This window comes from Myiozetetes cayanensis, unplaced genomic scaffold (genome assembly GCF_022539395.1).
Source record: "Myiozetetes cayanensis isolate MyiCay16 unplaced genomic scaffold, myiCay2020 scf7, whole genome shotgun sequence".
Classification (NCBI taxonomy): Eukaryota; Metazoa; Chordata; class Aves; order Passeriformes; family Tyrannidae; genus Myiozetetes; species Myiozetetes cayanensis.
The window spans coordinates 42,470,995-42,488,473 of record NW_026087964.1 but is presented as its reverse complement, the minus strand read 5'-3'; the positions used below and the strand labels follow the sequence as shown (position 1 = coordinate 42,488,473).

The following is a 17,479-nucleotide window of genomic DNA, read 5'->3' as shown; positions in this document are numbered from 1 at the left end:
TCTGCTCATTCAGCCCTCATATGAGAAGCTGATTTTTTGCTTCATTAGTTTGAATCAGATCCAGCATGGATAATACTGAAGGAGTGCTTACTGGAGGAAGGCTCTTCCAAGGATGAAATAGGAATTAGAAACTAAAAGCAAACAAAGAGGCCTTTGTTGAGATGACACAACTGTACACCGGAAGATTTACCAAGCTATGTGGCCATACTGTTCCTTTTTATTTGCTCATTCATGCAACTAGAGGCATGATATTTAATTCATCACTTAAAATGCTTTTACCTCACAGAAGTGATTTTCAGATAGTGGCAGCTAATTCATTCCATGCTGGATAGCTTCATCACTGAGATTCACCTCAAGTTACATAATCTTTTATCTTATTTTCTTCAATTTGTGCAGTTAAAAGAAAAGTAGAATCTCAAGGACTGGCCAGTCTGAGAGCTGCAGCAGCCATCTGGGAATCTTTATGCACTGAGAGCCAACAGGAGACATCCTAAAGACAACAGTACACACGCAGTGAATCTCCTTAGGCTCTTGAGAGTAGGTGTCGTGGTTTTGCCCACCAGCCCATCCCTGGGGCTGAGGATGGTTTTGTCCAAGTGATTTCCGGACAAAAAAAACCAATCAAAAAGTTCAGTGACGCCTTTGCTAATTACATCTTTAAGAAAACGGAAGAGAAGGTTGGTTGCGCAGTTGAAATTAGGAGCAGCAGCCATGTAGAAGGGTAGCGGGCCCAAGGAGGGCCAAGGCCCCCTCCTCCCACGGCTTGGGCCTGGGGGGGGGGGCCAGGTGTAGTACTGAAGCCTCCCTTCTCTTCTGTAAGAGAGTGAAGAAAAAAAAGTTTAAAAGACTAACTACTTGGACAGAAACTGCTGCAGAGAAATTCCAGCGAAGAGATAAAGGATTTTCAAGGTCAAAGCTGGCAGCTGAAGCTGCAACAGGAGAGAGCAGAAAAGTTCGAAGAGGGGAGAGCTGATTTTTTCTCCCTTTTGCTTTCCCTCCCTTCAGCAGGGTAAAGACTGAAAAATAAAATCCCTGCCACCTGTAAAAGTTTGTTGGGGTGAAGAGACCCCCCCCATGCAGCTCACAGAGGAGCTTGTGGATGCACCAGAGATTTGTGACTTTAACAGAGAGAAAGCCTTATACTGGAGCAGGAGCGGCTCGGATGAGGCAGAGTTCTGTTGAAGACTTTGTGACCCTTGAAGGGGACGATGCTTATGCCGGAGTGAGACGGCTCGGATAAACTTGGGATCTCAGTGAGAGATCCATGTTGCTGGTGCTGTGTGGATGTACCAGAGATTTGTGACTTTGACAGAAAGAAAAAGCCTTATGCTGGAGCAGAAGCGGCTCGGATGAGGCAGAGTCCTGTTGAAGACTTTGTGACCCTCGAAGGGGACGATGCTTATGCCGGAGTGAGACGGCTTGGATAAACTTGGGATCTCAGTGAGAGATCCATACTGCTAGTGCTGGAGATTTGTGACCCTGAGAGAACCTACGCTGGAGCAGAAAACGGCTCAGGTAGGGATGTTGAAGATTTGTGACCCTGAGAGAACCCACGCTGGAGCAGAAGACGGCTCAGGTGGGATACTGGGATCCATGTGTGGGATCCATGCTAGACCATGTTGGAGAGGTCTATCAAGGACTGTTCTCCCATGGGGAGGGACCTCCATAGGGAAACAGGGGTGAACTCTTAAACCATTATCCCCTGTAACCCTGTGGAAGAAGATCCATAGTAAGCAAGTGTCCCCTTGCAAGCCTATGGAAGGAGACCCTTCAGGACCTGGGTAACCCCCAACCTTCGGTTTTAACCCAGGAGGAGGGTAGGCCCAGCCCTAAAGGCTGACACAAAAAAGGAGAAAAAGTTCCAGCTGCAACGAGAGTGCTGCAAAATTACTGGAGAGAAAGAGAGAGCTGGAATTCCGAGAATGGAAAAGGACTGCTTCTCCTCCTTGGACTGATACAAAGGGAGGTGGGGGGAGAAGTATCTTCTGTAAATACATAATACCTTTTACTTAAATAGAATTGTTGTAGATATAGTTCTTTAGTTTTAGCTTGTTAATAATAAATACTCATACTTTTTTTTTCAATTCAGTCTCTTTTTGTCTGCATAAACCTTCTCTCAACTGATAGTAATTGTATGGGGAGTGTAAAAGTAAATTGAGCCAGGGCAAAACCATGACAGTAGGTGAGATAACTCACTACAGGTAGAGAAGACTTGGACAACTCAGTGCAAATACTTTGGGACAGCAGCATAAGTTCTTTTATGCTTAAAAAAACAATGATCAAGGCCTCTAACTCTTACACAACCAACAGAATACTCATAGTAATAGTGAGTTACAGAAGTCAAAGGACCATATAATTTTGCTTTTTACCATAACTACACTGCTTGAAAATTCTAGAATTGAAAAGCAGTGGTCAGTAAGCAAGTGCCAAAAAGGCATGAACTACTGAGCATTCATTTCATTTAGAAGCCCTGTGCTGTGGCTCCCTCTTTAGATTGATTAGATGGAGAAGTCACACCAGTAACTGTGCCAGCATCAAAACACCTGTGGGCCAAAACTCTGCAAATAGTCACTGCATCATGAGAGGGTTTTGTCTCTCTGGAAACTCTGGCTACAACATTTCTGACAATGGACCATAGTTAACCAAGGTCCTTTGCTAGAGCCTGTTTTCTCAGAGTTAGTGTATTTTCAAGGCTTAAAAGAAAAGTGAATCCTTTAACTGATTCTCCACCTTGGCAGTAGTTTGCTTATCTTGCACCAGATGTATTTTATCAGGCATATGGTACAGTAAAAATTGATATTTAAAGAGAGGATGGTGATGTTTAGGTCAATATTTAATCTTGAAACATTTTCTGTCAATTAGGGACATTAGCATGTACTTTAGGACAGATTCTCAGTTGAAATACATAGTAAAGTAGAGAAAGTATAACTGATTATTGCAACTGAGACCGTGGATTTCAGCAAGAGTAAGCTGATTTGGTCTGGCAGAGAGTTTTTTTGTGTTATAAAAATTTGCTAACAATTTTGAGTGCTCTAGGATCCACTAGGGTACCTGGTACTTCTTGGTCCTATTGTAATTCAGGTCAGCATTCCCATCAACTTCAGTACAGCATCTATTCTGAAAAGGACACTGGTGAGCTCAGTCTGGTTAATCCTAAAATTTTAGGGTCCACCTCCCCTCCCTCAGTGGAATATCATCTTTTAATAGCATCCTTTCCACCAGCTCTCATAGGAATGTGGGTGCTATGCAACTCTAATGCATTTGGAAATCTTGCCCTTAGACAGTGAGACTTCTTGGCCTCTAAGCAGAAGTCTTTAAATCACCCAAATGTTAAAAGACTTACATCTCCATCTCAAAACATGATCCTTCTTAAAGGTTATTTTTAAACAACTGATCCTTCAGAAGCCGTCTGGTTTTACTGGTATTAACAATCTGCTCAGGAGACATGGATCCTTCTCCTTCTCACTGAAGCTCTTTGTTCTAGTGTTTAAACTGGATTTACATCAGTGACACCTCCTACTTATTAAACTTAAGAGTTCTCACTCATCACTGCTTACAAACATTATTGCAGTCAGGCACTTAGAGAAATGTAAAGTTTCATTCAAATTACATACTACCTTTTTCTCCAAAATACCAAAATCACTGGTAAAAGAGACTTCCCAGCACTCTCAACACTTTCCAAAATGCCGCCTTTAACTGAGATAAAAAGACAATAATTTTTATGTTTTGTACTAAATACTACCCTCAAGATTACTCCAGTAAAAGCAATGATTATCAGAGCAAGATCTGAGTGACCTCAGAATGGTGGCAGTGACAGGTTCTACCAACACTCCAGCAACTATAAGGGAAAGAAACAGGTCAGGTCTGCTTTCAACCCAGGAAACCTAAGCAACAATCTGGGAGCAGGACTGAAACACGTACACCTATATTTTGCTCAAGCCAAGACTGCAGTCCTGAGCTTGACATTAAATGGAGCTCCTGGCCAATGAGCAGGCAGTGAAGGTGGAGGACCCTGGCAAGGTCTCTTAGGGTAATTAGAGTTCATTGGTACACTCTGGACTCTGACAAAATATGAAAGAATACAGGTTTTAATTACAGCATGACCAATCACACAGTATGAACAACGGATTCAAATAAGTCTCAGCAGTTATTTCCTGTAGGCTGAAATATGGTTGCAGAAAATGCCTGCTTAATAATTTAGAAGGATGGAAAAAACCAGTTCTTGTTTGCAAACAGAAGAGTACAAAAGTTTAAAGGGGTTAAATTAATCAAATAAATTATTAATTACAATTAGCTCATCCATTAGTGTCATGCATCTAAATGCACCAGCCAGCATCAGGGCTCTTTGTATTGGTCCCAAAAGGGACATTGCAAAGTCCAAACACAGTCTTATAGGGACTAGAAGAGAGGACCTCCTCCAGTTAAATATCCCACCACCAGTCTGCCGAGGTCAAAATACTCTTCTCCTTACCTGGCCCAGTAAAACATTGTTTTCTACAAATGAGAAGGTTCCTTCAATAAGAGTGACTGTGAATTTTGCTTAGCAAGATCCTGCAACCCTGAGATTAGGCACACTGTGGAAAGTGGGGGGTAGAAGGACAAGGGGAAGAACATTTTGGGCAAGATCTGAGGTGAACTGAGCCCGTTTGCTTCTTCTATAAAGAATTTAAGCACTGAAAATGAGCACTAACAGGGTAGGACATGTGTGCTGCTTTTTCCCCTGAATATATACTTCAAAAGAAGGTCATTCCTTTTGGAAGAGAACAAACAAGCATTTCTCTTTCAAACAGTGAATATGGGGAGAGGGAGGATGTCCTCCAGAAGCAGTAAGTCACCCAAGTCCTGTGAAGGTTGGATTCAGAGACTGGTGGTTATCTCCCCTTGCCCTGCCCCTGTGTGTCCAATATATGTAGGTAGGCGATCGGATTGAACATTACGCCCATGGAAAGAGGGAGCACAGGTCTCAAAGTGAGCACTGTAATACCCAACATGGAAAAACTTAGATCAGCAATTTAGAGTTTCAATGACAGAGCAAGGACCAGACTGTGGGTCCCACAAGTCACAGTCCAGTACCTGATTCAGTGGACCACAGCCCAGGTTGCTTAGGTTGCTTAAGAAAAGATCTTAAAATATATGTAGCATGAAGCTTTTATGTGTTACACTATCAGGATCAATAGAACAATTCTGTTCTGCAGAACTATATTCTACCAGAACTCAAAAGACTGATTAGAACAAAAGTTTCAATAGTATATTTTTGTGATACCATTTATTATCCCACATGGTTTGACATAGTGTAGTATATTGCACCTATAAATCAGTTGCAGCAAATTATTTAATGATGCATTAACTGTGGAATTTCACATATATTACAGTTCTTTAGCCAATGTTGAATGCTTTTTCAACAGCTTAATCCATCCCAGAAGTACTGAAGCAGGCATATTCATTCATCATCAGGGTGCACATAGTCTTCTCTTTGCTCTTTTTATTTTATTAAAGTCCTCGATCTACAAGCATGGCATTAAATAATTCCCCAGAACTTTTTCTTCACAACATTCCCGCCATTAACCTCACCCTTCTATTGCAAAAAAAGTCTATTCATTCTCTATTACATTCTTGCTGTCCTTTGGCACAGGTTAAGCCTGGCATTGACTTAGACCACAGTGTTGAGAATTCATAGATGACTCACTGGTGCCCTGGCAACAAAGGATGAAAGAAGTCAGAGTTACTGAACACCCTCTTTTCTTCAGTCTTTACTGCTAAGGCCAGCCCTCAGGAATCCCAGACCTTAGGGGCAAGAGAGAAAGTCTGGAGAAAAGAAGGTTTGCCCTTTATCAAGGAGGATTGGGTTTGAGATTGTATTGACAAATTGGATACCTGTAAATTCATAGGTCCTGATGGAATGCACCCACAAGTGCTGAGGGAGCTGTCAGATGTTATTGCTAAGACACTCTCCATCATCTTTGTAAGGTCATGGAGAACAGGAGTAGTGCCTGAGGACTGGAGGAAAGACAGCGTCACTCCAATCTTCAAAAGTGCAGGAAGGAAACTACAGGTCAGTCAAGCTCACTTCCATCCCTAGAAAGGTGATCCTGGATGTCATCTCTAAGCATGTGAAGGAAAAGAAGATTTCATCAGGTGTTCATCAAGGAGTAATCGTGCTTGACCAATCTGATAGCCTTCTGTGATGGAGTGACTGGATGAGTAGATGAGGGAAGAGCTGTGGATGTTGCCTACCTTGATTTCAGCAAGGCTTTCGACATGGTCTCCCAGGAGGTAAGCTTGGGAATTGTGAATTAGATGAGTGGACAGTGAGGTGGATTGAGAACTGACTGAAAGGCAGAGCTTGGGGGTTGTCATCAGCAGCACAGAGTCCAACTGGAGTCCTATCACTAGCAGTGTGCCCCTGGGGTCAGTACTGAGTCCAGACTTGTTCAACTTCTCCATTAATGACCTGGATGGACAGAGTGCACCCTCAGCAAGGGAGGAGTGGCCGATACCCCAAAGTGCTGTGCAGACATTCAGTGAGACCCGGACAGGCTGGAGAGATGGGCAGAGAGGAACCTTCTGAAGTTCATCAAGGGCAAATGCAGGGTCCTTCACCTGGGGAGGAATAACCAATGGATTGTGGCCAGCAGGTCAAGGGAGGCCCTGGTGAGGCTTTACCTGGAGTACTGTGTCAAATTCCAGGCTCCTCAGTTCAAGAAAGAACAGAGAGAAGGAAAAGATACAAAAAAGTGTGATTATAGAAGATTGTTTTGTGGTGGTTTTTTTTTTCACTTCCAAGATGTCCCTTGCTAGAGATTCCTCTGAGGTCTTTGAGGCATCCAGAGTTGGACCAGAAAATGTTTTTGGAATTGTTTTTTAATACCAGACATCAAAATAACCTTCTTAATTTTATGATATTCATCTCATGGTGGTGAACCCAAACACACTTCCACAGCCAGAAACCTACTAGTTTTACTCTTCAGCACTACATTTGGTGCCTGCATAAGAGCATAAGCATTCTAGACCTTCATGGAGTTCTAGATGAGCACCTCAACAAGTTCCTTCATTTGGGGAAAATCCTTGCAACCGTTAGCTGTTAAAATCACCTTTCCAAGCATCTTCCATCTCCTCCAGCTCCTGCAAAAAACCGCTTCAAATCCTGGAGAGCAATGGGGAGAGTGATGATTGATCTTTCTTCTGCCACTTGTCACTGCTGGCACAGGAAGACAGAATAACTTGCTTGTGGCTATTCTTCTTGGCAGTTGTCTCTCCTCTCCACTCACTCACGGAGATAAATGCTGTCATGGCAGAACACAGCCTTAAGGTAACTCTTCTGTACAATATGGAATGTTAGCATTGCATTTCATTATATGACATTGGTTTTAAAAGCTCCTCCCCTTCAGTTGATACCTTTTTTACTATAATATTCATTCTAATTTTGCTATGTGCTTTTTCTTCTACCTATTTTCCGTGTCCTTGCTCTGCTGGTAATTTATGCAGATCCTGCCTGTTCAGTCTTTTTTATGCAGAGTAACTATGACACAAGGGCAAGGAGTTGGATCATGTTGCTTTCTTTTTCATCTTTAGAAATGGAGCACAAATGTCTGAGGCATTGGTCATGGGTATGAATATCCTTCTTAGACCAAATCTCAGGATACTAAGTTAGAGAAATTGAACCATTTTGGAAAGTCAGTGTGGTCTCTAGGAGGCAAAACTGGGCTAAAATTCTAGAGGAAATGAGGAAACCAAAAGCTTGTAATTCAACAGCATACAGGGAGGAAAGGTCACGCCATGCCAGCTGTCTTCCTAATAACCACTGCAGAAAGAAGGCAGGGGGCACAAGACCAGATTTCTTAAAACGCAAAGCCTCTCCTCTCAGTGGAGTCAGGAGGATGTCTCCAGCCAGCTTATTATCCTAGCAGGACGTCTCCAGCCAGCATGCTATCCTAGCACGTATGACTGAACTGGATTTCAGCTGTAAACTTCTCATGTCACCTGTACAGCGCACACACACACACACACACAAACAAACCTGTAAATATAGGAAGCAATGTTTTGCCATTGTGGCAGCAATGTAAGAAAGAGAGATCTTATAGGAAGGGAAAGTGACTCTCTACTGTCACATACCCACAAGCACCAAGATGTGTGTGTGTGCAGCCTTTTCAGCATTTAGGCACTAAGAGGCTGTTTCCTGTGGTCATCATTCTGATTTCTCTGGGCTGAGAAGTAAATTATGTTCACTGACCATCTGCCTTCCCCTTTCTCCCTTTCCTTCACAAGCCCATGGTCTCCTTGTGTTTGCTATATGAGGTAAATAGCTGCTAGGGATGTATGGCATCACACCCTGTACCCAAGGCCTCTCCTCTGTCCTGTCCGGGCAGCAGGTGCCCAAACCATGCAGTTCCTGTCTCTCTACATGCACAAGTGCATTGTCATCTTCTAAATGGAGAAATTCAGGGGACAGCTCAGAAAATGGCACTGTGTCAAAAAGCAGAAGGAACTAAATGTTGGGCATCTGCTTGGCCTTTATACCTGATTACCTCTGGGAGTCAGTTTTGAATGTTCCCCAGTGGATCGTTCCCTTTTTATGTCCTTTTATGTTTGCTGAAAGGCACTGAGATTATTATTGGGAAATTTACCATTTGAGTCATCTCTCTCCCTAACAAAATTGGCTTTATAGTTTTGCAAACAGGAAGATTTATTTTCCCCTCAAAATAAATATTGATAAACCTACTTCAGTCAATATTTACTGTTTGGTTTGGGGAAGAAGGAAAAAAGTCCAGCCCAAAGTTTAATAGAGTTTGATATCTGTTTTTTATCTACACTACAAACACAATATCATATTGCTGTCTTGGCAGACAAAGGAAAATTAGTTTCTATTCATATTACTGAAATGCTATGGGGCACTTTCTAGGAGGAAAGTGATGGGAGCCTGGGGCTTGTGCATCAGTCACACTTTTTTACAGCCTAGCAGCTTTACGTTGGTTTTAGGCTTTGGGGTGGAATACTGAGGTGTGGGTTAAGTGTGACCTGGCACTTCTGTTATAAAAGGCTGCATCTCCATAGCACAGAGGCTGTCTTCTTATTCCTGAATTAGATGTTTCACAAGTACCCTAAATACAACAGTGCTTGCTTATGGAGCTCTTCACCGTGCTGTGTGAAAACATGTGCACTAATTTGACCTGGCATAAATTCGTAATTCTTGACACCTAGAAAATGAACATATTACCTTATTAAATGCTGCTCACTCACAAATGCACAGACCAGCTGTTTCCTCCCTCTATTATTGAACTGTAGCAAGCACTTTCTGGAGGAAAATTAAAAGTAATGATTACAATCAATTAAAAAAATTCAATTTAAATTCTGCTACATAGGGAATTACAGCATTTTAAAAATGTTGTCTTCCATTTTTTTTTAAGTTCCTACATGTTATGTCTGACCCCCTATAGATAAAATCTCCTCCTTCAAAACCCCAGGTTTGTTTACTTTGGAGAATGTGCATACACCTAGGCAGAAAAAGAAAACCTGACTGGGATATTTTATATATTTTATGACTGCAACAAAAGATATTCTAGTCTTTGGTACGTGTGTGTCCCACACACACATATCTCCCCTCCCTTTCCTGTCCCTGATAGGCAATGTGATTTGTCCTAAGACAGGAACACCAGGTGGGTATTAATTATGTTCATATAATTAATGCTTTTCACTTGGGTGCACATTGGCCTGCAAAAGGGTATAAAATGCTGATGGAGACTGGGCCAATAAAATAAAATTATCTCCAAAGACTGCGAGTAGAAGTGCTAAGATCTGGTCAAATAAGGAGATAAAACCCTAAAGTAGCTTCATAGGTTCTTTGTTGCTTTGTAATTGTGACTTTCGCAAGGCCGAAGACTGTAAACCTGTATGTTTCTAGCTAAACTTAGATACATCCATAACCCTTTAGATACTATAATCCATTGTAATAGATGATAGAGTTGTTATTTAGATACTGTATCTGTGATACTTAGATACTGTATTAGCAATAGGTCTTATCATAATCATCCACATAATCACTGCGTCCTACTTGCCAAACCAGGCTGAAAACCTTCTCTTCACTACACTGCTACACACATCCTAAAACAATCTGAAACTCTGGTGAAATATAAAAACAGCCATTTCCTCAGGCAGATATGTGGATGATGACTAAACTTTCCAAAAGATGGTTGAAATTCAGGCATTCCCTACACCTATCTGAGGGCTCTGATCAAGTCATAAGAGAATCTGGAATACTCAAACCATTTCCACCAGTATCCTTTCACAGTTCAACATGGAATACTCTAACTCTCCCTGTACATAAAGTACCTTTAGATATGGCTTGCACTGAGTTGCACCCAAAGAACATTTTCAGTGTAGGTATGGGATGAAAATTACTGCCTTGCAGTGTTATTGATTCAGGCAGGCAGCAGGTGTCATTCCTGTCGTGTGCCCCCACCCCCTCTGCCTTTTTTCTTGCTGTGTAAAGTATTTAAGTTTAATGGTTACTTTTCCTTTGTATTTTAGCAACTTTGACTGCAGAAAGCAGAAGCCATGTCTTGATAAATACGTATCCTGCAAGAGCATTTTATTTGGCAGAACAAATCGCTAGCATTGGAGCCAGCATGCAAATCTTGATTTACAACCGCCGTCAGTGCTTGCCAAGTGACGGCTCCCGTGAACGGAGGCAGAACCACCTTTGTTGTTCTGATTCCAACACATCCTTCCCTCTCCTTGCAACTTTTTTCTGCATGCATGTGCGTGTCAGTGTGCATTCCCTAAGATTTGTGTTCCGGTTACTTACTTGGTTTTTATCCCACAGTGATTGTTTCTAGTCCAAAACTGACATCTTTTGCTGGGTACTGCTCTCCCACTCGCTTGGTGCTTAGGTGACCTTCGCTTCATTGGTATTCAGTCAGTGTCAGAGATGCGCTTGCTTCAGCTGCTTGGGCTCCGGTGAGCAGGTGGAGAAATGACCGGTTGAAAATGAGTTGTTAAGACCACTACAGCAAAAAGATTGATGCAATTAATTTTTCATTGTGTACAGTGTCTGTGGATTGTAATCAGCTCGGATTGTTCCTCCTCTGAGGCACAAATAAAATGCAAATGGTTTTTGCATGAAAGGGAACGTTCTTTATGAGGTACTGTGCTATTCGGAACTGCAAAATGGCTTGAAATAAATGGGGATTATGAGGAATGTTTTATGAATCCACCTAGGAGAACTTAATATAAGTTTCATGCAGGGAAAACCACAGGTGAGTTTCCCATCAGATGAACATATTACTGCTCAAGCAACTGGAAACAAGAAAGAGCCAAAGGCTTTAAGCCTTATTTAATAATACTAATACCTAGCTCTTTCCATGAGGAGAAGTCAATGCACTTTACAGAGAAATTACTTGCCTTACAGATGGGTTTCAATTAAGTATTCTTTTCCAAGCCCCCTCTCATCTCTACAGCACTGAGTAGAAGGCATGTCTACAGTGCCCTACCAACTCTTTTACCCCTTAGTGATACACTGGCAGCAACCAGAGCAGCTCTGAACCAGCCTATTCACAGTGCAAAGCATTCAGCCAGGCAGAACACTTGCATTGTAAAGTTCTTGCAGAGGCTTAGTCACAGAGTCGTACCAGGTACCTACAAACTTGCTTTTGTATATGTTTTTAACAGACATACCTCCCAGAATCAGAGCTCCTGCCTTACAGAGCAGATACCAGCTTGGGAGCAGGGCAACTACATTAGCTACTTATTGATCCCTCACCTCGGCCAGCAGACTCAGGACTCAGCCCGGCAGTCGACTTCATAGTCAAGGTTGGTGGAGTTTAACTGTGGGAGAAAGGCCCTTGACTTTGACAGGAACTCTGAACGCCTGTGTATGTCCTGGAGTTTGCATGGTGCTAGTCAGATGGGGATTTAGAGGATTGATTGGTAGATCTGGAAACAGAATAAAAACTAATTCTGTGTTTTCCTCAAAACAGAGTGACAGAGAAATGGGTCATTTGGTAGGAGAAATGGGTCATTTCCTTACAAGTGCATGCAAGATGAAGAGGAAAAAAGTGGAGGGAATGCAATGAGGTTCTATTGCTTGCAAAACACAAAGGAATTGCCACCAATGCCAAGGCAAGGGGTTTGTTAGATTTCCACTGCATTTTGTGCAGCTGATTCTTCCTTCTGGGTATTGCTGTAATAAATGCACATTTTAAGACTTTTAAGGCAGTGTAAACTACTGGATAAAGGGCTGAAGGGACCATCTGCCTATCACAGTCAGTGAGGGCATTTCACTTCTGATGGTATGGGAAATCCGAACAAACAGTGCAACTCTCTCTTCAGAAGTATGAAGTAACTGGCTCCCATAAGTCCTACACCAGCTCATGTGTGCTTAAAATCATTAATCAAATCTTGGTGATACCAGTGAGCCATGCAACTTCATTCACAGCCTGGGGACTATTTTCTTCTTCTCTTGCTTCCTAAGAACTAAGATAGACTGTCAGGCTAGGAGATGAAGACTCTGACAGCTACATGCACCAACAACTCCTGCTGGAGGAGCCCAATTTGTGCGTGCCATTGCTCAGGTCAAATGTAACTGGCAGTATATGCTCATGTGTGCAGCAGGGGTTGTAACTGTTCGTCACTAACAGAGAGGTCTGCTCCACTGAAGTCAGTGTTAACACTGTTGACAGCATTCACAGAAGGGCTACACCAAATATAGGAAAATCCCAGCTCAATTTTTCCCTTATTTTCATTTTAAGGGGCTGCTGTTTGGTTGTCCTGCATGTTTGGGGTTGTTTTTTCACAGTGCACATTAGTTTAGGTGTGAGTATTTAATTTCATATTATTATGGCAGAGGCCAACCATTTATCTGAAAGCTGATGTTTGTGGTTCACTAATACAATCCAATACTTTACTGTCCTTGTTTGCATTCTCAATCCCTGACAAAAATCCTGGATATCAGCGGATACCAGTAAACAAATTTTCATGAGACCTTAGTGTCTCTTAACAGAATTATTATCTTTGAAAGATCTCAATCAAAAGACTTATTTAGGCTCAGTATCAGCCTTACACAGCTCTTGCTAAAGTTTAAACATCATCTAGGAGCCAAATTATACCAAGGACTTTTTAGTACAATGAAGCCCTCTTCTGGCTTGGAACATCTGCAAGTCAACACAGCATAGCATACACCAAAACGCCTTGATAAAAATAGTAAATATCTAATCACAATATTTTCAAATTGTATTTTGCTTACACAGTACACATTTCCTAACAGTCTGAAGAATAGTATATTCAAAAAATAAAAACTATTTAATGTCCGGCAAAGTCAGTTCACTGCTAAAAGTGATGCACTTACTGTGCAGATTAGAAATGAAAAGGAGATGGACAGTCAGAATCTGGATTGCTTTGTGTTTTAAATCAAAATTGCACAAAGACTTTTTCATGATACCCTTGCAGGATATGTGGTATTTTTCTAAATAGGAAGAAATGAACACTCTTGAAGAGAACAGAGGCAGTTTGAACCAAATTAAAACCTTAGTGGCTGGGAAATTGGAAAGAAAGACTGTCAGTCAGCCTAGGTCATGTCAAGGCTGTGAAGTGTAGCACAGTCTCCCCTCTGCCCCACAAAACCATTAGTCTATCATGAAGGCCACTGGCCTTTTCTTCATGGTATGATTTTTAATGCATTGGTTCTTTTTTTTAGAAAATCTCTAACCTCATCTGAAATCCTTCCCTTCACTCTCCTCGTTTTCTTTTATGCTCTCACTTTGCCCTTCAAAACCTCATTTAATTATGTTTCTGGCCTTAGCTAGAAAGACTTGGAACAGGTTTTTTTCTTGATCTACATTTTCATGACAGGCTTCTTAAAAATAGGACTCTTTTGTCACAGTCTCTGTTTGCTTGATATCAACCTAGAGCAAACATGCCAACACACGTAAGTGTCACAGATCTGAAGAGCTAGGGAGTTTCAGGCTAGAAGCCCTTCAGGACAAGGAAAATATTTTGAGTGGAATTTTTCTGCAGATCAGAAAATCCCTGTGTCACTGCAATATTTTTTGGGTTCACAAAATATAAATATATAAATATAAATATATAATATATAAATATAAAATCAAACCCATATAAATATAACATATTTATATGGGTTTGATTTTAAGGGAAACAATACTTAATGTTGAAAGAAATTAATCAGTCTGGGCTTGCCACTCAGGAATCTTTGCAGTTTAGATGAAAACTTTCTGACTGACTGTATGCAAAATGATGTTAAATCACATGAATGTTTGTTCAGTTTTAAGGATCCAACTGCATAACAAGCATCTGTGAAATTTCTTCCTCTCTATGAAGCAAAAACCTCTACTTGTTTTTGAGTGGTTTTGGAGAGTGGCCAATAGCAGATGCCTATGTACAGGGATAAGACCAAAGCCAGATCAAAGCAGTATTTCCCAGGTACACTACAGCTTACAGTAATACAAGACGTAAGGCCCCTTGAATGGGAGATGGTGACAGGACTAGCACTCTGCAGTGATTTTTCTATTTTTCATGAATTTATTCAGTCAGTTTTTGAACCTTTGTAAGCTCTTAGCACCCACACCATCCAATGGTGACAAGTTGTACAGATTAACTACATGTTGTATTAGGAAGCATTTCCTTATATTTGCTTCAAACCTGATCATCCATTACATTGCTCATCTTACAAAAACTGTTCTGTTCCACTGATCAGACTGTATACCTTTTCCTGCATGCTAGATTTCAGGGGTTGCTATATCATGACCAAAAAGATCCAAGCTTCAAGTCAATGCTGAGCTCCTGCTAAATGTCTGGGCTCTTGATATAAATATGTATTAGTGGTGTTTCTGATGGGGGTTGGCAAATTTGTTCTGAGATGATGATATGCCAACAGATGTTCCTGAAATACGCAGAATACGTTTAAGTGTCTTACCCTGATCTGAGAGTGTCTGCAGCATAAAGCACAAAGAGAAATGATGCTGTCTGTGTGACAGCCAATTGCTGGCAGCTTTAAAAGCGAACAACTACATTAATATTTCTACTTTACTGCTTTGTGTGTATTTGTGGCCCTTCAAAGCAATAAAAGGAAAATTAAGCCCTCAATGTCACAACTCATAAACTAATTTTGCTGATGAAGAAAAGGAAAGGAAGGGTTCAAGAGGAGCAGAATTTCTCTTTCCATTCCTAGGAAACAGCCAAGCAGCCATGTGGTATTGCCCTGACCTTTCTTTAGCCATTTGTTCCTCTCTGCTTCTCCTTTGGATGTGTTTCTGTGCCACTTAGCAGTTGCATAAATAATGTCAAGAGGCTTCATATGATGGAAAGCTGCAGTGAGCCATGAGACATTCCGGCTTTAATTAGGTACACAAACTAAACCCAGCAGTAATATGTCTGTGGTACCATGAATGTCACAAGCACAAGTCCTTTCTTGGTGAGGGCAAAACATTGTTAGGGGGCATAATAAAAGGTACCATTTATTATAGAAGCAGCTTTTTCTTTCACTGGTTCTGTTTCAATTGGCAGATATCCATTTTGTTGAACAAAGACCTCAGGGTATTCTTCTCTTCATCCTGCCTTTGCTCACCTGCCAGTTTTTAAAGCTGGGTTTTTCTAAGAGGATATGGTGAGTAATGGTCACAACCAGCTGAGGTACTATCTTGAGGCAAACATAACTATCTGAGCAGCTCAGGCAGCATCCCTGACATAGGAAACACTCTGGAAGAATTTCTGGCTTTCTGAATAATTGGGAGTTGGTCCAAAGTTCTTTGAACCCTGAGGATATTTCAGGCTACACTTTAAAGTGCTCAGCTGGGCCCCACTCTGCTCTCAATGAAATAGTAAGCTCGATTCATCCTGTGTTCAGGTATTACAGATGACAGCTATTTTTGAAAGCATGGCTCTACAGCACAGCTTCTAAAGAAGCACATCTTTAAAAGAGTAGAGGTGTTAGGGTTGCAAAAAGACTTTTGAGTGTCATGTGCCTGGCTGGCTGCAGGCCAAACAGTTCTGAAGGCAATCTATCAGAAGGCAATGATGCAAGCGGGGACAATCCAAATGCTTTCACAAAATATTCACTTCTTGAAAATCTGCTTCTAGCAAAATTATTTCATAAGTGTGGCTAATACTAGCACAAAGCTAACAGTCCCCAATAGAAGCAGTTGAAAAACAATTTCCCTGATATCCCTATAAGCATTTTCATAATTACTGATATTTCATAGAAAAATTGTAAGCTACAATATTTTAGAGCCGGTTAAAAGACAAAGGATTTGTAGGTTCTATGAAAGTTACAGGCCTATTTTTTTAACTGGAAAAAACTAATTATTTCAGTGTTTATCACAGCTATTTGAATATTCTGACAGCCTTGGGTAAAACATATTGAAACCTCACGATTCGCCTTAAATAAACTAATGTTTCTTACCAGCTAGATTTATTTTAAATTTATCACCTGCAGTTGAGAAAAACATGTAAAGTTACAATTTTTTCCCTTCGTTTTCCTGGCCAGTTTCTCTCAGTTGTGTGTGAGGGACATGACCATGTACTAGCTGAGTTTTCTGTATAAGCTTTCTATACAGAGTATGTCTGTCCAGGTCTGCTCCTCTGGAACATAAAAAGGACATAAGAACCGATGCAGGAGCGCCAGGGGCACAAAGTAGGGAAGGAGACTCTACAGCTTTCACTGTGGTGTGAATCAGGCCACAGGAGGCCAGGTTATAAAATGTATTTTCCAGAGGGGAAATTTAACCACCTTATGACCATGGTATGCAGCACAAGTTTAGAAATACTCTCAACAGTACAACTGCACATATCAGTGGGTTTCGGTGAAACAGTTTCGACGTCTAAAGGTACTCCTGTTGAAACTGTTTGTAAGTGGGAAGGCAAAGAGGTTTTTTTGACATATGACAAAAAGCACTGTATGAATTTATGATTCAGTATTTGGAAAGCAACCATCTCTTTAATAAGGTATGAGAACATAAGCACTTTTTGTTTTCTTCCTTCAGAAAAAGTTCAAGAGTTTAATCTAATTTTGGAATTTTCTCTGAGCTCACTGAAAAGATACATGATATAAAAACTTAGTTGTGCTTTCTGTATTAAAAGATCAACATAATGTACTGTGCAGTGCCATCTCAAAAGCTGACCATATCTTAACCAATTCTGGCAAATTTCCTGCCACTTCCATATTTTATATTAAAGGAGATTCTGATGCAGTAAGGCAATTCAAACATGTACCACTAAGCATATGCCAAACATTAGGCATTTGTCTAATTCCAATACAATTAATACTAAACTTGGGTTTCAGCATATAATCAAAATCTCTGATTTGAATCTCAAAAGTCTGTTCTTTATCTGGATTTCTTATTCTTCAGTATCAGTTCTGCTCAAAAAATTAATATGGATTTATGCATAAGTAACAGAGTCTGCATCCTAGTCTCAGTGAGACAACAGTGTGTGGGATAAAGGCATGCTGAGATAATTTGCATGCTGCACCCCT

General features: G+C 41.0%; 1 long non-coding RNA gene across 1 annotated transcript; it reads right to left on the bottom strand.

Moving 5' to 3' along the window:
• Positions 1–7,242: 7,242 nt before the first annotated feature.
• On the bottom strand, positions 7,243–10,924 carry LOC126651907 (uncharacterized). Its single transcript, XR_007631824.1, has 3 exons — positions 10,802–10,924; positions 9,215–9,292; positions 7,243–7,283 (listed from the first exon to the last, which is right to left on the bottom strand). It is a non-coding gene; the product is annotated as an uncharacterized LOC126651907 (long non-coding RNA).
• Positions 10,925–17,479: the final 6,555 nt, after the last annotated feature.